Here is a 24,261-nt window from a genome sequence, read left to right as displayed (position 1 = left end):
ACTGATACACACACATGCATATGCATGCACACATACACTCGCACTGACACACATGCATGTACATACACACACACACACACTTGTAGGTGTGTTTGTGTCTATTAATGGATGCTTCAGTATGTGTAACTTCTCAGAAAAACAAAGTCAGTAGTTGGTTAGCATAACCTCACACACAATTGAAATGTCTCACTCTACCCTCTGCATTTGCCTAGAGGACGTATTTTTTGTCTGTGCGTCTTTGAGAAATATTGCATATTCAAACAGCCCACTGTATCCTTTGACAAGAAAAATCAACTTTCGTACTGCTGTCATCAATTGAGTTCTCTCTTAGCTAATTTTAAGCCATTACTTATAGCACTGTTTCATGATTTTCACTGAATTTCCATTAAACGCAAAGGAAACTAGTCTTATCTTGCACATCAGAGTTGACCACCAGCAGCTGCTACAATACCATACAACTCGACTCCCTCAGGAGATCAAAATCAATTAGAAGAAACTTTCTATATCACCTAATTAGCCTTCATTAGAATTTGTTGCCTTACTACAGCATCTGATCTACGGACATGCTTTTAGATCTATAAAACTAATGCAGATTTAAGTCACAAACTGTTAACACATATCTACTATCTACAATGTGCTTTAAGTGTTCTTTTCTCTTGTTTGTATACATATGCGTATGAATGTATGTGTACTTGAGTGGATATATATGTATATGTATGTATGCATGTATTTCAGTAATTTCATTCTTTTGTGCTGATTTCATTGAGGTGTCTTGTTGGAAGTCAAGTAAGCAGTTTGATATATTGCCGTTTCATGACCTTATCCACAATAGCTGACTGAGTTTTAGAAAGTATTTCCTCTCTATCTGTAGTGTTTCAGCTTAGCTCATATATTTCTATTGAAAATAATAATCCTCATGACTTGGTATTAAAATCAAAATTTGTCAACAGCAGAATTGCTGTAAACACATAGATATTTTTAATGTGTTTTTGATATTGTTCATAATCTGTTCCTTGTTTTGTTTTTTTTTTTGTTTTATCACATACATAGAATGTCTCCAAATGTGTTGAATTCTTTGTTGCTTAGCATGAATTGTATGTATTTTCTAATAGTATTCTTTACTGTTAGGATCTTTCTTTTGTTCTAGTTGTTCTTTTCTTTTTTGGTTCTTGTACGAGCATGTTAAATATCATGATTTTTAGTTGCATCATATTTCTGTTGAATATTTTATTTTCCACACCTGTACACATCTCTAACTGTGATACTTTCCTTAATATGTAAACTTATAATTTCTGCAATCTAATTTCTCCTTGGCTAGATTCTTATGAAATTTTCAAAAGAAAATATTTTAAAACTAATATTTTTATCACATTTATTCTAAAAAGAGAATATCTGTCTGTCTGTCCTTTCATTTGATGTGTTCCAAATATCTGTATGGAAAATTCAATAAATTTAAAGAAATTTTACTGTCAAAGGGATTTTATTTTCCTTCTTATTATTTATAATGTGGTATCTGTATTATTGAAAAGGAAGGCATTTATGGAACTACATTTCACTAAAAAATATATGGATTTTTAACTACATTACTGCTGAGTAACCAAATGAAAAGAGGCAAAGAAAATGGCAAAACACATTCACTACAAAAGTTGAACTATTGAAAATGAGCTGTAGATTCTTTAGAATTTAATATTACCTTTTTTCACTAACTCTAAATACCACTGTAATTGCCTCAATTTCTCCCATGGATGAATAGCTTGTCAGAGAATCTAATCTGTACGATTGTCTCTGAAATTTAGAGGTTGAAGATTTGTACCCTTGTGTGTGTGTGTATGTAAACTCCACTGAGAAATAAGTTCTTCCAGTTCATAATACAGGACTTGGATTCCTAAAAATGGTGAAGATGCCAGAGTTTAAACTTTGTTGATTATGTATTTTATGCAACACAACTTAGTAATTTAGGGGTTCTGAATTCGAATCAGAACTGTGTTAACTTGCTGTTTATCTATTTTGCATTAACCTCTTAGTTCCTAACCATGAGAAAACTTGCAAATAAAACTAAAATGTCATTTGTAGTGCTAAAGAGGTTGTTTGTTGATAACTGATCCTGAAATAGTTTGTGATTATACTCTTCCTTTTAGAATTCTGTTTTATTCATTTATATATGTAATTGCCTCGAAGTTTTTATGTTGACCAGTCAGAAACATTCTTCAATTGTTGTCAGTGTGAAATTTAGTTACAGTAGCTGATTTGAATGATTTTTGTCCTTTGTTTAACCCTTTTGTTACTGTATTTATTTTGAGATGCTCTGTGTTTCTTCCAATAATTTTAAATATAACAAAGAATTTAGTAAAATAACTGAGTTATCATTCAGCTAGTGTTAGGAACATAAATTGTGACTAAGATTTGGTGGAAGATTTTAAATCAACACTTTATACTAAAGAGCCAGAGCCAGTTTCAGCTGGGTTGGTAACGAAAGAGTTAAACACATATAATTAGACACATGTAGCAGTTGCTTCCTTTAACTGAAACAACTGGAAATGATTATGGCAGGTGAGACCAATTCAAGGGTGGTTGTAGTTGACAAGAGGCTACAGTTGGAACCCTTCTTCAGGCAAAGGCTAATTCAGTTCTTACTATTCCATTCAGATGAAGTGTACAGGCCAAAGAGCAAATGCTTGTGACACTGTGACACCAGCTGAAGATACAGATTTTCAAATGTTGCATTTGCTTTCGTCACTATCAAGAGAAGAATTTCCAATATATATATTTTGTGCATGTATATTTGCATGTATAGATTTGTATATATACTCTTTTACTCGTTTCAGTCATTTGACTGTGGTCATGCTGGAGCACCGCCTTTAGTCGAGCAACTCGACCCCGGGATTTATTCTTTTGTAAGCCCAGGACTTATTGTATCGGTCTCTTTTGCCGAACCGCTAAGTGACACGTATATGTGTGTGTATTAAAGTTAATTTACAACACATTCACATATGTACATAAATATACACACACACACACACACACACATGTATGCATACAATGGATGAAACTCGATTTCAATCAATGCTGTTAATTTCTTGTTCTCCTAAAGCAACATGGATATGATTTTTTGGTCTTGCTTGGTACTTTCAGGAGGTCTTCACAGAGTTACCACTTGCAGACTCATGCCTTCATTCCATCATGAAACTTTTCCGTGAATGTTTTACTCTCTCAATTACGACCAGGCAAATTAAGCAACATGACAGAGATGTTGAAAAAAAATCATACAATGCCTGTGCCTGAAGCTTTTTAAAGAGACAGAAGGCCTTGTACCAGGCCAATTTCACTCTCTAAACAATGTATGCATTTGCCTAAGAAGAAGAACTGTCTATATCAGTGGTTTTCAACCAGGGTTCCACCAGTACAGTCCAGGGGTTCCGCAAGAAGTTATAAAACTGCTAAAATCGGCAGTAATTTTTAATTATCCTGTGCAGATATGTGTGCATAAGGCTATTAAATTATTGCACAGAGGTTCCTCGAGCCAGTGGAATGTTTCCTTGGGGTTCCACTCCAGCAAAAAGTTTGAAAAGCACTGGTCTACATTATAGAAGCAAATGAAATTGCAGGTGATACATTTGAGATTTCCTTCTCCTAGAGAGGTGTCTGAGCATAGGCTAGGAGTCTCTCACATTCTGGTTGTTGGATGACTATCGACTCTGCTGTGTTTAGCTACCCTTTGATAGGTTTTGCTTATTGCTCCACAGTATCCAATGAAAAACCACCCTCCTTGTCTGGCAGGATTTCCTTAGTTATGCCAGACATTTCTACACAATCTATCTCAGTATATATATATATATATAGGCGCAGGTGTGGCTGTGTGGTAAGTAGCTTGTTTACGAACCACATGGTTCCAGGTTCAGTCTCACTGCGTGGCACCTTGGGTAAGTGTCTTCTACTATAGCCTCAGGCCGACCAAAGCCTTGTGAGTGGATTTGGTAAACGGAAACTGAAAGAAGCCCGTCGTATATATGTTTATATATATATATGTGTATGTGCGTGTTTGTGTGTCTGTGTTTGTCCCCACAACATCGCTTGACAACCGATGCTGGTGTGTTTACGTCCCCGTAACCTAGCGGTTCGGCAAAAAGAGACCGATAAAATAAGTACTAGGCTTACAGAGAATAAGTCCTGGGGTCGATTTGATCGACTAAAGGCGGTGCTCCAGCATTGCCACAGTCACATGACTGAAACAAGTAAAAGAGTAATATATATATATATATAGAGAGAGAGATGTGGCTTTATGAAAATATGCGTGTGTGTTGAATATATCATTTAGATAAACTTATGGCAACCATTGGTTTTTAATTATTTGTTCTTATTTTTCTCTATGATTCACATAAAATATATAAAGAGTTAATTAATTATTAATTCTCTCTTTGAATTGTAACAAGTTCTCTGCATTATTTCTTTATTGTTTTATATGTATTTGTATATGTATGTTCATAAATGTACACAGAATGTGGTGTGTACATTTATGTACTACACACATACACACACACACATATAATTATATATATATATATATATAATATATATATATATATTATATATATATATATATATATATATGAGTGGCTGTGTGGTGAGTAGCTTGCTAACCAACCACATGGTTCCGGGTTCAGTCCCACTGCGTGGCATCTTGGGCAAGTGTCTTCTGCTATAGCCCAGGGCCGACCAATGCCTTGTGAGTGGATTTGGTAGACGGAAACTGAAAGAAGCGTGTCGTATATATGTATATATATATATATATGTATATGTATGTGTGTGTTTGTGTGTCTGTGTTTGTCCTCCCAACATCGCTTGACAACCGATGCTGGTGCGTTTACGTCCCCGTTACTTAGCGGTTCGGCAAAAAGAGACCAATAGAATAAGTACTGGGTTTACAAAGAATAAGTCTCGGGGTTGATTTGCTCGACTAAAGGCGGTGCTTCAGCATGGCCGCAGTCAAATGACTGAAACAAGTAAAAGAGTAAAAGAGAGAGAGTATATGCTAATGAATATGAATGTATGTGTGTGTTTCCTCAAACATCCTCTCATATCTGCCATCAGTCTCCGCACCACCTTTGTTCTTCGCTTGCTATTTCTGCTGCTAATTTTCTCTGATCCTGTCTCTGCATCCTTCTCACCTCTCACCACACTTCATGTCATTTCCTTATTTTTCCATCTATTTACAGTTTTATCATTCTGTTGTCCTCCACCCTGCCCTTTCGTACTATTCCCTAACCCCTCAATCACTCTGACCCCCCCCTTATATTTTCTTCACTTTCCTCCACAAACTGCACTTGTGTTCACCTTTCACTTCATTCACTTCTATCCCTATCTCTAACCCTCAACCACTTACCTTTCACACTTACATGAATATATCTACCCCTAGCCCTTCTGGTCCTCTGCCCCTATTCTCTCTTGTACTCACCTGTTTGTACTTTGAGGGTATGTCCTGACACCTCATCGCCATGTCTTTTCCCCTCTTTCCAGCTGGGATAGTCTTGTAGCTTTTCTATAGCACTGGCACCTGTTCCTGTCCCTCTGTCATACTTTAACCTCTCATCACCTGGCATAGAGCCACTTCTCTCATTAATACTCCATGCCCACTGTGTATCTACTCACCATTTTGGAGGATAAGCTAAAATTCAGAATTCAAACATCAGAAAGCAAATTCTTTCAATGCATATTTAGTGTGTGTGTGTGTGTGTGTATGTATGAATATATGTATGGGTATGTGTATGTATATATGTATATCTATCTATCTATATATCATCATCATATATATATATATATATATATATATATATATCAGTAACAATATAGGGTGAAATTAATTAATTTGGAATAATCATTAATTACACCAAGTAGATTTCGGCATGTAAAAGCCTCATTCAAGGAAAATTTAAGTAATACTAAGCAATTAAGGGTTTAGCAACGAATTTCCTCACCACACACACCGAATTTAGAAATAGCAGTCAAGAGTTATAGCTATTCTTTCTACTAAAAGGGAAATCTCCCTTTTTGTAGAAAGAATAGCTATAACTCTTTGACTGCTATTTCTAAATTCGGTGTGTGGTGAGGCAATTCGTTGCTTAACCCTTAATTGCTTAGTATATATATATATATTATATATATATATAGGCGAGAAGACCCGGCAGGACAAGTGAGTCCATAACCCATGGCCTTCTACATGGGATGGAGCCAGCCTATGTATGCATACCTTCCCTTCTTGGGACACAAAACTCTACTTGTGAAGACCTGTTGAGGCAAGTGAGGATCAGAATCGAAATCGATCAATGGAAATTGCAGATGTGTTACTGTTGCCAGCACCGCCCCGACTGGCCTCGTGCCGATGGCACGTAAAAAGCACCATCCGTTCGTGTCCGTTGCCAGCCTCACCTGGCCCTCGTGCCGGTGGCACATAAAAAGCACCATCCGTTCGTGGCCGTTTGCCAGCTCTGTCTGGCACCTGTGCGGGTGGCACGTAAAAAGCACCCACTACACTCACGGAGTGGTTGGCGTTAGGAAGGGCATCCAGCTGTAGAAACACTGCCAGATTTTGACTGGGCCTGATGAAGCCTTCTGGCTTTACAGACCCCAGTAGAACCGTCCAACCCATGCTAACATGGAAAACGGACGCTAAACGATGATGATGATGATATATAAGGTAACTTTCTAGTGCAATCCCATGGTCATTTATGACCGAAGGGGGTCTCCTCCTCTCCTCATATGTATGTATGTGTGTGTGTGTGTGTGTGTGTATATATATATATATATATATATATATATATATATATATATATATATATGTGTGTAGAAGGTTGAAAAGGAACACACGGTATATATGGAAAAAAAGTCAAGGTAGAAAATACTAAAATAATTTTATAAAAATATCTCAGTACCGGTTTTAGTTATTGAGACTTTTTAAGCTGTAAGTATGGAAAACAATTAAATTTTTGGTAAAATTAAAAGAAAAGTTTTTTAAAAGAATATTTGCATAGTATTCAAATACAAGAGGCATTTTCCTTATTTCTGCCTGTCTCTGTCTCTCTTGTTTACTCTTGTGGGTTCGAGGGCGTTGTGAATTCTTGGTAAGGAAGAAGGAGAAGAAGAAGATTCCACATTCACAAATTTTCGGGAGGTTTTCATTTGTTTGGGAGGTCGACAGTTGCTCTGAATCACAGATGCTCCTCCAATGTTTAACAGTTGGAAGAAGGCTGTCTAGATCAAATGCTTCTTTTGGCTGTCTCCACATGTATACTTGGCTGGTGGTCAGAAATAGGGTAAAGGATGACTCGCCCGAGAAAATAGCATTCTTCCATTGCTCTTGGGACCAAATCTGTAGGTTTTTACTCCACTCTAAATGCTTTGCAATGTTTGTTTTTGAAAGTAGTGGTTTTTTGATTGCAGCCCTTCCCATGTAATCCAGCTTTGTGCAGCTTCAGGCTGTTTTTGTGGAAAGTTGGTTCTTGAGGTGGTCTGCAGTAATTTTGGGAGCTGTACTTTTGTGATCCTTTCTAACAATTCATTTAAGAGTCCAATGATCCCTATCACACATACACCACACTTACATGCACATATACACACACACATACTTCCAGACACATACACACATGCATACACACACAACCACATACACCCATGTGCACACACATGCACAAACGTACACACATACACACACAGGAATGCACAGATACCTATCCCATACAACCCCATGCACACAGACACACATACCTTTATACACACACACACCACACACATAAATGTACACACAACCACATACACACACATACTCAAGCACACGTGCATACACGAAACAAAATGCACACATAACCCGATAGACATACACGCACATGTATGCCTCTACCTCTCTCTCTTCTGTCTCCACGTGACCAGTGTTCTGCCAGGCCAAACCTTTCTTTCTTGGTTGGACTACTGTCTGTGCAACATCTATATTCCTTCCTGTGCTTGATAAATCGTATGTCCCTGCTGTAAGGCTTTACTTCCACACATGCCAGCTTAATTTAATTTGTCATTAGTCGAAAGACACCTGTTGTTATGTCCTGTTATTTGTATTTGTGTAACATTTCTGTTTTATTCCCCGTCCTTGTTTTCATATACATTCACTGCTTTTTTTCAAAGGAATATAATGCTCTTAGCTTATTTTTTCCTTGGGGCTGGCCAGATTGGAGCAATCTCGAGTATAACCAGCTGAAATTCTGGAACTCGACTGAGGAAAGAAATCTCCGAATGATCCGTCCTTGTTTTCTTTGTATCATCTGTCTGGGTATTTTGTTGCCCCTTTTTTGTTTCAACTAACTGTTTGTGTTCTTGTCCCATTTGTGTGTGTGTGTGTGTATATATATATATATATATATATATATATATATACACACACACAGACACATATATATACATATATGTGTATATAAGTAAAAATGTATATATATGTATTTACATATATATATAAGTATATATGTATACATATGTATGTATATATGTATATATATAAGTATATATGTATATATATAAGTATGTATGTATATATAAGTATATATGTATACGTATGTATATATCTGTGTATTTATATATATGTATGTATTTATATGTATGTGTATATATCTGTGTATCTATACATACGTATGTATTCATATGTATGTATATATATCTATATATATATATATCTATGTATATATGTATGTATGTATGTATTTGTATGTATATATATATATATATGTATCTATGGATATATGTATGTATGTATGTATCATCATCATCATCGTTTAACGTCCGTTCTCCATGCTAGCATAGGTTGGACGGTTTTGACTGAGGGCTGCCCAGATGGCTGCACCATGATCCAGTCTTGATCTGAAAGAGTTTCTACAGCTTGATGTCCTTCCTAACGCCAACCACTCAAGAGTGTAGTGGGTACTTTTTACGTGCCACCTGCACATATATATATGTATATATGTACATATATATATATATATATATGTAGATTACTTGATGTATATTTTTATTCGTGCATTTTAATGTTTAATTTCAGTATCAGCATACATGTGCGTATTTACATTCATGTGTTCATATTTGTATATATGTATACATATGTCGCTTCCTGTTTATATATACATATATAGATATGTGTGTGTACATATGTACACACATATTCTCAGTTTTGTAGTAATAATTTGAAACCATATTGCAAAAGCAAATTATATCGGTTACCATTTTTTTCCATACTTCACCCTGCCCCAATTATATCAGTAGTTTCAACTTTACTGGTCTCGAGTCCATTTTCTTTCTGTTCTTTCAAAATGACATTAAGGTTAAAGTGAAAATGCTAAAATAAAATTCTTGCATGTGCGAATTAGTGAAAGAAATAATGGAGGTCTTGTTTATGTACGTTATGTAAAAAAAAAAAGATAAACGATAAAGAAAATTGATATACTAGTCACGTATCAAGAAATTGGCATAAAACATTTATTGAAAATCTGTTTTGCGAAGAGAAAATATTAATCTATTGTTTATTCAGAGACACTGTATCTTCTTATGGTAATGATTATGTGATATTGACACCTTCCATATTGGTAATAACACAATCAAGTGCTGTAAAAATATTATGAAGAGCTATTATAAAAATTTTTATCATGTTATATTTAACTCTACTCTAAGAGTCACTCTTAAGCTACTTTAAAAATGGATACCCAGTCAATTAACTTAAATTTACTGCTAAACTTACCCATTTACACAGTACCATATATTAAAGAAAAGAAAAGAAAATGTGGAATTTTACAACTTTTCTCGTTATATTAGTTTTATGATTTTGCTTCCAGTCTTATCAGTAATTATAATACCCCCTTGAAACTTAAACATTGTGGATTATAATCCTGTGTATTCCTATAGACATTTTCCTCTTTTGCTTCTCCCCAAATTTTCAGACTGCATCCGTCCATGAAGACACTTTCCATTAATCCTATTCCTGGTTGATTCTTAACTGATGTGAAGATTTTATTTAGCAATACCCTTCTTGGGTTGCCAACCTGCTGGAGTTGTCTAATTACAGGTTTTCTTGTCTCTTTGGTCATACTATCATCTTTTTTGACAATCGTATCACTGTTCCTTGTGGTAGAAGCAGAGTTTGTGTTCAAAAGACTGAAACTGCCTGCATCTCATCTAACTCTTTAACAATTCCACTAATTCACATTGTTCTGGATTGGTATTTTCTTTATTGCCACAATAAAGGATGGAAAACAATGTGTTGACTTCACTGTGGGATTAGCAATATGCTGAGGATTAAAACAAATATTGCAAAGCATCCTATCTGATATTCTAATGAGTCTGCCAAACCATTCTGTTGCATTGACTTATTCATATTAAATCAACAACATTTTCATGAATCCTTTACCTTCAAGTCCAGAAAAATTCATAACAAAATTTCTGGACTGTGTAAGTGCAAGATTCTTCCTTCTCAAATTTGCAGGTATGATTGAAATTGTCCAACCCATGCTAGCATGGAAAGCAGGCGTTAAACGATGATGATGATGAAAAAAGAACACACATGTGTAGTGTGAATTTGGCTTACAACTTGTTTGCAGTTAATCTGTTTATTGTAAAATGTTGATGATGATAATGATGGTGTGGTAGTGATAGTATTCTTTTGGGAAAATACTGTCAGAAAACATCAAGTTAATAGTTTGCTATCTTACTCTTTTGGCCACTGGAAAGACACTTGAGTCTGTAATTGTCACACGTGTCTGTGACAGTAAAGAGTGCATATGACTCTCAGTCATAATTTAGAAGCTAGTATATTGCAAATTAGTTTACTCTGATCAGTTAGTACATACTTTAAAATTAGATAAACTCAGGCAAGTTGACGTAAGTACTTTGCTCAAGGAAATTCTATTCTATATTAGGCATTATACATTTGCAACTCACATTTGCTAAATCACTTGGAGATAACCATCAAATATTAATATAACCTATTTGGTCATTGTGCTCTCTCTCTATGTGTGCGCGCGCGTGTGTGTGTGTGTGTGTATATATATATATATATGCATGCACACATATGTGTGTATATTTATATATATATTTGAATGTCTTTGAGGATTACTTGATAAAGTTTTGAAATGTAAAAATAATTTTATGAAATCTTTTGTGAGGATGTTACTAACCATTTTTGGGAAAACTTTTTTCTTCTAGTAAGTGCTTTCGTTAAACCTTTTCAAACACACTTGCTCTTGCATATATACTCTTTTACTTGTTTCAGTCATTTGACTGCGGCCATGCTGGAGCACCACCTTTAGTCGAGCAAATCGACCCCAGGACTTATTATTTGTAAGCCCAGTACTTATTCTATCGGTCACTTTTGCCAAACCGCTAAGTGACGGGGACGTAAACACACCAGCATCGGTTGTCAAGTAATGCTAGGGGGACAAACACACACACACATATATATATATATATATATATATATATATATGACAGGCTTCTTTCAGTTTCTGTCTACCAAATCCACTCACAAGGCTTTGGTCGGCCCGGGGCTATAGCAGAAGACACTTGCCCAAGATGCCATGCAGTGGGACTGAACCCGGAACCATGTGGTTGGTAAGCAAGCTACTTACCACACAGCCACTCCTGCGCCTATATATATATATAATAAACACATGCATACATGTATATTTATAAATATGTATGTAGTTGTGGAAGTTGCAATGAAGGCTACTGTTGTTGTTTAGTCCCACTTCAGCCCCAACTAAGCAGATCTGTTATAAAAGACATTTCAGATCATGCTAGTTTGGACTATTGTGTCCTTCCTTTTTAAATTAGTAGTGTGTGTTTTAGAGGAAGATTTGGATGCTATTTCTGCCGGGTCCAATGATCATATAGAGTCTGCCATGGCTCATATGGAAGGCTTGTTCTGTGGCACTGGTTGTGCCTCAAATTTGACTTTAAAGTATGAAGGTATTTAATTCTTTCTTATTAATATTTTCCACCTCTTCCAGCTAGAATTCAGTATGTGGGCAGCTTCAAAATCCTTTAGTTCTACTTACCCCTTATTGTGTACATATATTTTTCAGTGCATCATCATCATCGTTTAACGTCTGCTTTCCATGCTAGCATGGGTTGGACGGTTCAACTGGGGTCTGGGAAGCCCGAAGGCTGCACCAGGCCAGTCAGATCTGGTAGTGTTTCTACAGCTGGATGCCCTTCCTAATGCCAACCACTCCGTGAGTGTAGTGGGTGCTTTTTATGCGCCACCGACACAGGTGCCAGACGAGGCTGGCGAACGGCCACGCTCGGATGGTGTTTTTTATGTGCCACCGACACAGGTGCCAGACGAGGCTGGCGAACGGCCACGCTCGGATGGTGTTTTTTATGTGCCACCGACACAGGTGCCAGACGAGGCTGGCGAACGGCCACACTCGGATGGTGTTTTTTATGTGCCACCGACACAGGTGCCAGACGAGGCTGGCGAATGGCCACGCTCGGATGGTGTTTTTTTTTTATGTGCCACGGACACATCTTATCTATATATACATACATGCAGGGCACAGGCATGGTTGTGCTGTTAAAATTTTTAGTACACAGCTACATGATTTTGAGTTTAATCCCATGGTGTAGCACTTTGGACAAATCTCATCCACCGTGGCTTCTGGTAGAACACAGTCTTTGGTAGAATGAAATTGTGTCCAGATCCCCTGGAAGAATCACTCTTGTTTTTTGCATAGTCATCTGGTTTAACTCCACTCCCTGGCCAATGGTGCCTTAGCAGAATTCACCCTGTTTCAAGCATTGGGCTAGACATCCCAGTCTAGGCATTTTCTTTCACTGTTTTTGGAGATATTGAATAAGGTTGCGGATGCTGCTCATCCTCCCATGACTAAAATATGAAAAAAAACCAAAAAAAAAACCAAAAAAAAACCCGAAATGTTTTAATTACTTCATTTAGTTTACACTGTAATCACCACAACCGTTACTTTAATAGAAGATAGAGTTTATATTTATATTCAACTAGCAGTATCGCCCGGCGTTGCTCGGGTTTGTAAGGGAAATAACTATATAAGCATTTTTAGAGATGTAAAGTATAATAGCCATCTCAATATGGCTAACCACAAAGGGGGGGGTGTTACTGTAGCTTTTTACGTTGAGATTTAATAATAAATTTTTAGAGAGTTACTTCCCTTATATATGCCAAAAATGCATTAAAAATGGGAAAAATTGATGGTAAATTTTTAAATCGTAGACTCATCGTAGACGCGCCTATACCCAGAAGGGCTCGATATGAATCACGACTATAAGATACCCGGTTTTGGTTAAACTGCACCGCAAAATGTGGGAGTAGTTAGGAATCTAAATCGTAGGAGACAGACAGCACACAACCTCACTTTTATATATATTCAATTGCTGTTTAGTTTATTGCCTTGAAGATTTCTGCATCAGTCCTGTATCTCAGTTCAGTCATAAGTTTTGCTGTTTGTCCTTGCTTCATTTTAGTTTCCTGCCTAGTGTCTGCATGGTTGTTATTAATGTAGTTGCCACTGTACTTATTGTTGTATCTCTTGTTGTGAGTTTTGTTTTTATGTTCAGTCACACAATTTGCACCCTAGCATCATCAAGATAGCATGCCTAATTGCTCATTTGTTATTTAGTCCACAAGAGATTATCACATCTTGTTTTTTGTTAGCCAATTTATTTCAAACTTTTGTTGTTTTTTTATTTTTGAATATTTTCTGTAGTTAGAATGTATTTCATAAATTGTTGTTTAAAAGTTGTTAATCTATGAATTATGTTGTAGCCTTTTATATCATACAGAGCTATTCATAGTGTAATCTGAAAGGTATTTCCAATTTTTTTAAGCTAATCCTTAGAAAATATTTGCAAATCAGTAAGTTTATTTATTGGGGTTAGCTATTCCAAAGAAAATTTATTTGGTTTAGTTGTTCTAAAGCAAATGTCAGTACAATATCAGATATTTGTTCAGTTTTAATTCATTTTTTGTGTCTTTATTTTATATATTTCCCTGCCTAGATTTTGATTAGATATGAAATTTGTTAAACACCGAATAAACTTAAGAATGTTAGTACATGTGTTTGAATGTATGTTCATGAATGCTTTGTAATGTTTATATATACACTAGGTCATGCTCTCAGATGTGGGGTAGAATTAATTGCAGCAAATGTACATAGAAATCTGTAGACATATATAGATTATCCAAAAGGTGGAAATGTTCCATCATAGTGTTTTGAAATTTTTCAAATACATATAGGCGCAGGAGTGGCTGTGTGGTAAGTAGCTTGCTAACCAACCACATGGTTCCGGGTTCAGTCCCACTGCGTGGCACCTTGGGCAAGTGTCTTCTACTATAGCCTCGGGCCGACCAATGCCTTGTGAGTGGATTTGGTAGACGGTAACTGAAAGAAGCCTGTCGTATATGTGTGTGTATATATATATATATATATATATATATATATATATATATGTATGTGTGTGTTTGTGTGTCTGTGTTTGTTCCCCTAGCATTGCTTGACAACCAATGCTGGTGTGTTTACGTCCCCGTCACTTAGCGGTTCGGCAAAAGAGACCGATAGAATAAGTACTGGGCTTACAAAGGAATAAGTCCCGGGGTCGATTTGCTCGACTAAAGGCGGTGCTCCAGCATGGCCGCAGTCAAATGACTGAAACAAGTAAAAAATAAAAAAAAATATGTAAAACAAATCTCCTGGAAGTTTACTTATAAATTTTGAGGGACTGAGGGAAAAAAAAATAATAGTTATGTTTTGGTAACTAAATTTAGTAAGTTGATGTGAAGCTGCTTGATTTCTTTTCTTTTTTTTTTTAAGTGACATGTGGCTATGTTTCTATCATCATTGATTTAGAAAGTACCAGGCTGAGTCAAAAGTTTTTTTTCATATTTCAAATTTTAATTAATAGTCCAAACAAATTGTGTATGTAAATATATACCATAATATTCTATTGTCTGTTGCCATCATTGAGCCAGAAATTCAATGATAGCAACCATTTAGCTGGTATAGATGCAAAAAGCCCCCTTGCACCCATTTACAATTTCATCCACATTATTGAACCTGTATCCATGCAGGAAATGAACCCTGGCTTGGAAAAGGTGGTAATCTGATGGAATCAGGTCTGGACTGTAGGCAGGGTGAGCAGTACTTCCAGCCCTTCACGTTCTTTAAGTTTGTGTTTGCTGGGGCAATGTCATTCTGTAGGAGTGCAAGTCTTTGATTGACCAGTGCTTGGCAGCAGGCTTTGAAAGCATCATGTACTTGCTGCAGTTGTTGAGCGCAAAGGTTAGCATTGAAACTTAATCATCTGGAACAAGCTCAAAGCGCATTATCTCAAAAAATTCCACCAAACACACAACATAATCTTCTGTTCAAACAACACTTGTTTGATGTCAGGTTCTGAAGCCTAGCTAGAATGAAGCCATTGATTTCTCTTATTAGGATTACGAAAATAGATCAAACTTTCATCCCCAGTTACAATTTAACTCCAAAAAATGGGCATCTCAAAGATTTGCTGGCAGTTGTTGCAAATGTTCACATGTTGCTGAGACTAGCCATTGGTCAGTTCATGAGGAACTTGTTGATAGTGTCTGTTCATAAGGACCGAGTCATTTGATGGTGCTTTGTGAAGGAGCAAGGTCTGCCAAAAATGTATGAGAGCTTGTGCTTGGCAGTTGTTTAACCATTTGAAACAAGACTTCATCTTCTACAACAGGTTTCCTTGACTGTCATTCCGCTTTGTGAAAATGTATAAGAGCTTGTGCTTTGTTGCTGTTCAACCACTTGAAGCAAAGCCTCACCTTCCTTCAAATGTCTGAACCAGTTTTGTGCCACTCCTTCCTTGACAGTTCCTGGGCCTTCCACATCATTCATTTGTCTTGTTTCTGCCCTTGCGCTCAGTCTTTTTTCCTACAGGTTGTGTTAAAATGGCTCTAATTGCATTTTTTTTACACCACCCATTAATAAAACTGTAAAATAAAGAATAAAGAATGTTTACATTATATATGAAAATAAAGCATAAAAGATTTAATAACAATTAGATAACTAGTTGTATCAAAATGATATAACCTAAAGGTACAAGTTGCCAAAAATCATCAGTGAAAATCTGGAAAGACTTTTGACTTAACTTATGTTTTTATGAGTTAGTGTGGCATTACAATAAACTGTTAGATTTTGATCTATTAAAAAAATATTTTCTCATATACATATATATTATGGGTGTATGTGAGTGAGTGTACACGTACATAAGACTTCACACATACATAAGGTGTGAATGTGTGATTATATATATATATATTTTTTCACAGCTTGTGAAGTCTTGTGTATGAGTACATACACACACACACATGACAGAGAGAAAAACTGGGTATACGAGGCATCAAATGTAGCATGCAAGAGAGAAGACTGCACTCATATAGCCAAGAAATGTGTATGAGTGAAGACAATTGCATCAAGAGGTGCTGATCTCTAATTGTAGAAGGAACTTGTGGGACGAAGTGGTGAGAAAGGATCTACAGATGTTGGGACTCACAGAGGAGATGACAAGGGACTGAAACTCCTGGGGGTTTGCTGTGCATGAAAAGGGATGTCAAGCTAAGTGAAAGTGTAGTTGCCCTTGAATACAGGCTTGTCCCCTGCGTCCCTCTCCAGCTGAGCATTCCTGATCTTGTAGGCTCATGGGAACTGGTGCCAGGTAAAGAGCCCCTGAATCAGTGTCTTGTAAATGCATCTGTGCCAGTGCTGCGTAAAAGCATCCAGTACACTCTGTAAAATGGTTGGCGTGAGGAAGGGCATCCAGCCGTAGAAACCATGCCAACATGGAAAATGGGACCTTAATTGGTGATGACGGTGATGACACACCTACACAGAGTATTCATATGGAATCTTGTAAAGCATTCCACTCTACATAATGCACCTTTGCAAAGAGCGGCTTACTGGCTTCTGGGCCGGTGGCACGTAAAGGGCACCGTTCGAGCGTGATCGTTACCAGCATCGCCTTACAGGCACCTGTGCTGGTGGCATGTGTAAAAAGATTCGAGCGAGGTCGTTGCCAGTATCGCCTGACTGGCCCCCCGTGCCGGTGGCATGTAAAAAGCACCCACTACACTCTCGGAGTGGTTAGCATTAGGAAGGGCATCCAGCCGTAGAAACAGTGTCAAAACAGACATGAAACCTGAGCAGCTCTTCAGCGGGCAACTCCCTGTCAACCTGTTCAACCCATGCCAGCATGGAAGACAGACATTAAATGATGATATATGTATGTATGCATGAAACAGTTTTTTTTTTTGTTTTGAAACTTCTTTTAATTTTCACATTTTATCTTAGTTTTCTCTGTCGTAAGTTGACCTTGTTCATATGAAGAACTATCTTTTGAGTTTCTTATTTGTGAGCTTCAAGATAAAAGTATGGTTTTTAGTTAGGGTATTGTTTCACAAGTAAAATAACAAAGGATTGAGAAATATTAGCTACTGATTTTAATCTTTTTGTTTCCATATTTTATTTATAACATTGGTTTTACCTGCATTTTAATATTTATTATTGATTTAAGATCTCAATATTTTCTGTATTGCTTATGGCATAGCATCACAAACTTGTATATGTTCAAACTTAGTCATATTTTAGTAATTTCATCATATTGTTCAAGTATGGGAATTTGTGCCTTATATTTTATAACCCATATATTGATAGTTATGAACCTAGATCTAATGTATCTGCATGAATACATATATCATTAAATTTTTCTTCATGAACTAACAAAAGAAGTCTCTGTGATCACTCTACCTGCTAGATATGATAGCAAAATCTCTATCAGATTACACTCTTCTGTTTCACAATAGAGAGAACATATTGGATGTTTTCCAAAATATTGAAAAGCAAGGTACGGTCAAGGTTGGAATGTCTTTGATCATAGGTATGTTGAAGGCGGCGATGTGGCAGAAACGTTAGAACGCCGGGTGAAATGCTTAGCCGTATTTCGTCTGCCACTACGTTCTGAGTTCGAATTTCGCCGAGGTCGACTTTGCCTTTCATCCTTTCGGGGTCGATTAAATAAGTACCAGTTATGCACTGGGGTCGATATAATCGACTTAATCCATTTGTCTGTCCTTGTTTGTCCTCTCTGTGTTTAGCCCCTTGTGGGTAGAAATAGGTATGTTGAACATTCCAGTATAATAGTTTGTGCTATGAAAGAAATGTTTTGCTAGGTTTCTTTAAAAGAATCCTTTTAGAAATTGATATTTTTGCATTCTTTGATTTAAATTAAATTTAAGTAGAAACAGTTATTTACTCAAAATTTGTGACAGCCTATTATTATGGTTGAGACATTGGGAGTGGGGGGTGATGACATGAAGAAGTATATTTTCTTGATGTCATTTATGTGATTATGTCTAAATGTTTGAGATAAGTAGTTGTTCATTAAATTTTTTTTTCTTACATTTAACCCAATCTTTTAAAATTTAGAGTATTTATTTATCAAGAAGTAATGTTTATCACCAGTATGGCTGCTCAACATTACTACCATGTAACCCCAGGAAGAGCCTCTGCTGTCTCTCATTGAAAGTTTCTCACTAGCTATTTATTCAATGATCTGTTTCATCTCTGACATCTGTCTTATTTTTGGCTGTCTACATAGCAATACATTAAATTCAAACAACAACACTTTTATTTGTACTCTAAGGATAATAATGTTCTTATCCTCCAGGATATGACAATGGCACTCATTAACAATTGTTATCAGTTTAGAAGTAAAGATTCCTAGTTCAAATTCTCTTGGATACAATATATACATTTAGGCATAAGACATTTGATATTTTGAAATCATAACAATTGAGATTTAGTATAACTTTTATAAGTATAGTAAAATCTATCTTCAAAGCCAAAGTTATTTAGCTGAAAAATTGCCTTTGTGATTTACGACTCCAAAATAACTCACCTTTTACGGAGTCAAGTGTGTAGGCAGTCACACAATAATATACATTCACTCAATGTATTATCTGACCTATAGCAAAGTAAATATGACTGTTGGTATCAGAGATTTCTTGGAACAAAAGAAATTATTAATGATTGTTTTTTTTTTCTTATTGAGTCCCTAAACAGTTCTGTTTAAATGACTATTTTCTCACATAGAAATCTGCCTAGAAGTACATCCTCCAGTGGCGGGTGTTTGGCCTATAGAAATTTAGCTGCTTTTATTTCTTTTTTTGTAGCAAAACAATTATGTCAAAGTTCCTTTGTTAGTTCAGATGTATCTTTGTTCTTCTGAGTACTCACTAAGCTGCCACTATGAGTATAAGGGCTACTTTCTGATTTACTTTCTTTAGAACTGTTGGAAAATGTTAATTTAGTATCATTTAGTATTGTACTTCTAATTTAACACTCATTTAATAGCCAACCACATGATTTCAGGTTCATTTCACTATATGGCATCTTCTACTGTTACCTCTGGTTGACCAAAGCCTTGTGAATGGACCTAGTGGATGGATACTAAAAGCAACCCATTGTGTGTGTATGTGTGTGTAATGACATGCATAAGATCTGGTCATCAAATCTAAGTAGAGACTTCAAACTTGAAATCTTCAAAACCACAGTCGAACCAATTCTACTATATGGCTCAGAAACCTGGACGTTATCAAAGATGCTTGAGAGGCAGTTGGATGGAACCTACACTCGCCTCCTTATGAGAGCTCAAAATCTCTCGTGGAAGCGCCATCCAACCAAAATGCAAATATATAGGAAACTACCACCTGAGTCATCTCTTGTGAAAGGTAGGAGAGTCCAGTTTGCTGGACATTGTTGTTGAGCTGAAAACGAGGCAATTTCTACTCTTCTCCTCTGGAAGCCATCTACTCGCGATACCAGAGGGCGCACACTCTCCTACCCTGATGTAATCTCCAGGGATACATGCATCCGGCAACAGGACCTCCGTAATGCCATGATGGACCGTGAAGTCTGGCGTAGCATGGTAAATTCCATTGTCTCGACCCCGGTCGAACAATGATGATGATGATGTGTGTGCATGTATGTTTGTGTCTCCTTATCTTGACATTGCATGACAATTGTTAATCAGTGTCATTGTCATAAAAGCAGTATCATTCATTTCCAATATTTTATGAAAACATGTTTGGCCCGTTCGAAAATATCATCTTACTTCGAAACAGGTGGGGGTTGGCAACAACAGGAAGGGCATCTGGCCTTAGAAAATTTGCCCCCTGTAAACCCTGTCTGACACATGCAAGCATGGAAATGTGGACATTAAAACAACAACAATGATGATGACGACAGTGATTGCCAATTGATTAATCAGACTTCGAAACAGGTGGGGGTTGGCAACAGGAAGGGCATCTGGCCATAGAAAATTTTCCCCCTGTAAACTCTGTCTGACACATGCAAGCATGGAAATGTGGACATTAATACAACAATGATGATGATGACAGTGATTGCCAATTGATTAATCAGCACAATCTCGTTAGGGTAAAGTAGATTGATGAGCACACCTGTAGTTGACTGACATCTTTCTGTTGTGCTGCATCCATTTCAGAAGTTACTATGAAGTTCATTTTTTATTTTCCTTCATTTTCCATTTTCCTTTTCAAAACCATAATTTCAGCTCAGGATATTTATGGTCTATGGCAAGCTTGATTATTTTCCCTTCTATTATGTAGGGTTTGGGTAGGGGTCTTGCTGTTATCTACAGTATTGAGTGGGTCCGTTGGCTGTCTGGTTGGATACTGTAAACAGCCCTACACTGTTTCACTGTCTTGCTCTTACTCTCACACACACATGCACATATTTATATATTACCTGTTTCTTTACTACCCACAAGGGGCTAAACACAGAGAAGACAAACAAGGACAGACAAACCGATTAAGTCGATTATATTGACCCCAGTGCGTAACTGGTACTTAATTTATCGACCCCGAAAGAATGAAAGGCAAAGTCGACCTCGGCGGAATTTGAACTCAGAACGTAAAGGCAGACGAAATACGGCTACGTATTTCGCCCGGTGTGCTAACTTTTCTGCCAGCTCGCTGCCTTTAATATTCATATATTACCTTTTATTATGTGCTTCTGTGTGTGAGTGTTTTTATTTTTATTTTTTTTCGTTTTACTGTAAGGGCACTGTTTGCATAAGACCAAATTAAATATTCTAATTTCTTTGAATATGTTTGATTGTTGAAAAATAAATTGCACAAGTTATAACAGTTTAAGATACTTTTCAGCTTCTAATCTAAGACTTTTCATTACACTTCCCCAAGCGCAAACCCAGTTATAAGCTAAAACAATGCAAATTTTTTTGTTATTCTAATGAACAGGTGATTGGGGGGAAAGATATTAAAACACATGGCTTACTTTGGTTATTCATTCCATAAGTGACATACATTGATTATTCTATTAGTTGTTATGGGCACTACATAATTCTAAAGTGAGTTATACTCTTGTTATATTTCGTATTTTAGTAATTATTTCACTATGATACTAGAAAAAAATGCTAAGGTGAACTTGGAGACTTTTCAGTACAGAATTGTAATCTATTTAATCTCTAATCAATTATTTAATTTAAACTTTCATTTTGAAATTGTGTTGTAGCTACTGAATCTTATTTTGTTTAGTTATAGTTGTTGTGTGTGATAGAATGTATTGTCACAGTAATTATGACGCAGAAACGATGGTGTTTAGTTAAAGAAACAACTTCGGTGTCTTTACAAAATATAAAATGGTCACAAAGAGAAATGAATAAGTTAGTAACCTGTACTGTGTACAGAAGAGTAGTAGGAATCTGTTATGAGCATCTTATGTTTTTTTTATTTGTTGACACAGGCCATAATGTGTTTTCTGGAATTTATCTGACTCACCTAGTGCTTTATTTGATAAAGTCAATCGTAAAATTCTTCACTGTGCGGAAATGTCATTTTGGAACTTAAGATTTTATAAACCTTCCTTGAATATATTCTTTCATTAATCCTGCATGTATTTCCTTCATTCCTAATTCATATGCAGAATATATTTTTTTTTCGTTTATATTAATTACATTTAACTTCCATTCGTATGATTCACTCACCTTGCATTATTTTTTAGAGATAGCATTTCTATTCCTTCTCATTTGATATAGTGACACCACCACTTTTCATCCCGTTCAAATTCCATTTCAATTATGCGTGTGTGTGTGTGTGCATGCATATACAGAGGCATACCTCGACTTACAATCATTTTGAGTTACATTTTTTCCTTTTAAAAATTAATGAAGAAAAAAGCTAATTAGTCAATTTATTGGTTTCAGCATACAAATTAAAAATAAAACACCTTAATACCGATACTAAAGTAGAAGATCAAATAGAATGTGGGAAAATATGTACAAACCATTTATCAAAATAAATATAAGCAAATTAATTTTTAAAAGTGTTTTTTCATGTTTCATCGTTTTTGAGTTAATTGCATGTCTTGCAACCAATTACTAACATAAGTTTAGGTATTCCTCTCTCTCTCTCTCTCTCTCTCTCTCTCTCTCTCTCTCTCTGTGTATATGTATGCACACTCATGATTCAGAAGCCAAATGCCTTTTATATGTTGTAATTTATTTTCTTTTCTGCTATTAGAAATGGTTAGGGCTTCCTCTATGTTCAGAGAACCATATATGATATGACTGACATTTGCTTTCTAGTAGCATTTTAATTCTAATATTAAACCTAATCTGTAAACACAGTAAATATTAAGTTACTGTGTGTAAGAATATAAGCCAATGTACAATAAAATTTAAGCTATCTGTTGAATGTGTTTTCACAATTTCATGTTGAATTATTAATGGTAGAAAGTTAAATAAGAGAAGAAAAAATTTCATGGAACTCTTTACCATTATTTTATCTTACAGTTTTAATTAGTATTCGTGTATTTTGTTTTTATTTGTAAACAATTTTTTACTAACCTCATACATAAATTCTTAAAGTCTGACTTAGACGATTAGTGTAAAGAATTAATAATTGCGATGTCTGTGTAAGGCAGAAAAATTATGGGTTCTTTTTGAGTAGAAATTCATAAATATAATTGATTCATTAGTATCAGAACAAACTTTTTGACACTGCTTCTTCCTTCTTTATGTAAAAAAGTAAAATGACCCAGATGTTGCTTTTGTTTATACATTGGTAGCAGCATTCAGTTCTGTATACTGATATCAGCTTATACTCATGGTCAGTAAATACTGTTTCTCAATTTGTTTAAGTCTGCTTTTCATATCAGGAAGATATTGAATATTACCTGTTATCCACCTTCAAATTAGCAGATTCATAGCATCATGATAACTTTATTCCTTGTCCCTAACCTCCCACTTGGCTCAACATGGATCAACTATGTAGCACTGTTGATTTCTTTAACCCTTTAGTGTTTGCATTATTCTGCCAAAATTAATGCTTTGTCATCCAAATTGTTTTGAACTAATCATGCATTATCTTGTAGCTATGAGATTTTGATGAGATAGCTGCTAATTTTTAAGATGATATTGTAGGGTTGGTGTGAGAGACCTGATCTGGCCAGTTTGAACATAGAACAGGCTGAATATTTTTGGCCGGATATGGCCGGTTATATTGATAAAGGGTTAAGAAACAAGGTCAGTTTTTCAGAGGAGGGATGTCATCCCCTTAATGACTTACTTAAAGGAAGAAGGGCCGTGCTCAAAACCTTTCTCATTATATTTGAGATTGGTGTGAAGAAAGAAGGAAAGAAGGAAGGAAGTTATGTTAGCCTGAAAGCTTGCAACAAAGTAGGGACTCTGCTAAAGGCATCTGAATTCAGCTAGTGCTGTTAAATCAGGTGACATTACATATAGCACCCAAATTGTTATACTGATCTCTAAAATTTGTACTAATTTCATCAGTGCTAAAAGTATGAGTGGCTATGTTGATCCTGGGTTAGTTTTTAATCCAGAGTTTAGCAACATAACATAGCATTCATTTTGAAGCCTGTAGTTGTGTTCTATCAGATTTTCCTCCTCCCCACAGTAATACTCTTTTATAGATATTCTTATGAATTTATAGTAATTTAGGGAGACAATGCTTCTGTCTTCATTACATGGTTTTATGATTAATCTTTCAGAACAGTTGGCCATTTATAGAGAATTATTCTCTTAGATTAAGGGAGGTTGTTAAAGCAAGTACAGAGACGTAATCGTTGGATTTGTTTTTGGTTTATTTTTGCTATCTCTTGTTAGATCATGTGCATCAGGTTA

At 36.0% G+C, this 24,261-nt stretch overlaps 1 protein-coding gene and 1 long non-coding RNA gene across 22 annotated transcripts in view; both read left to right on the top strand.

Moving 5' to 3' along the window:
* LOC115209071 (rho guanine nucleotide exchange factor 7) overlaps positions 1-24,261 on the top strand; it is a 339,379-nt gene that overhangs the window by 230,571 nt on the left and 84,547 nt on the right. The window lies entirely within an intron of this gene.
* LOC118762644 lies at positions 1,811-23,225 on the top strand. The gene is made up of 3 exons (XR_004998409.1): positions 1,811-1,821; positions 15,842-15,922; positions 23,216-23,225. It is a non-coding gene; the product is annotated as an uncharacterized LOC118762644 (long non-coding RNA).

This window comes from Octopus sinensis, linkage group LG3 (assembly GCF_006345805.1).
Source record: "Octopus sinensis linkage group LG3, ASM634580v1, whole genome shotgun sequence".
In the NCBI taxonomy this organism is placed as follows: domain Eukaryota; kingdom Metazoa; phylum Mollusca; class Cephalopoda; order Octopoda; family Octopodidae; genus Octopus; species Octopus sinensis.
Note: the sequence above shows the minus strand (reverse complement) of the source record. Positions and strands in the feature narration are given on the sequence as shown.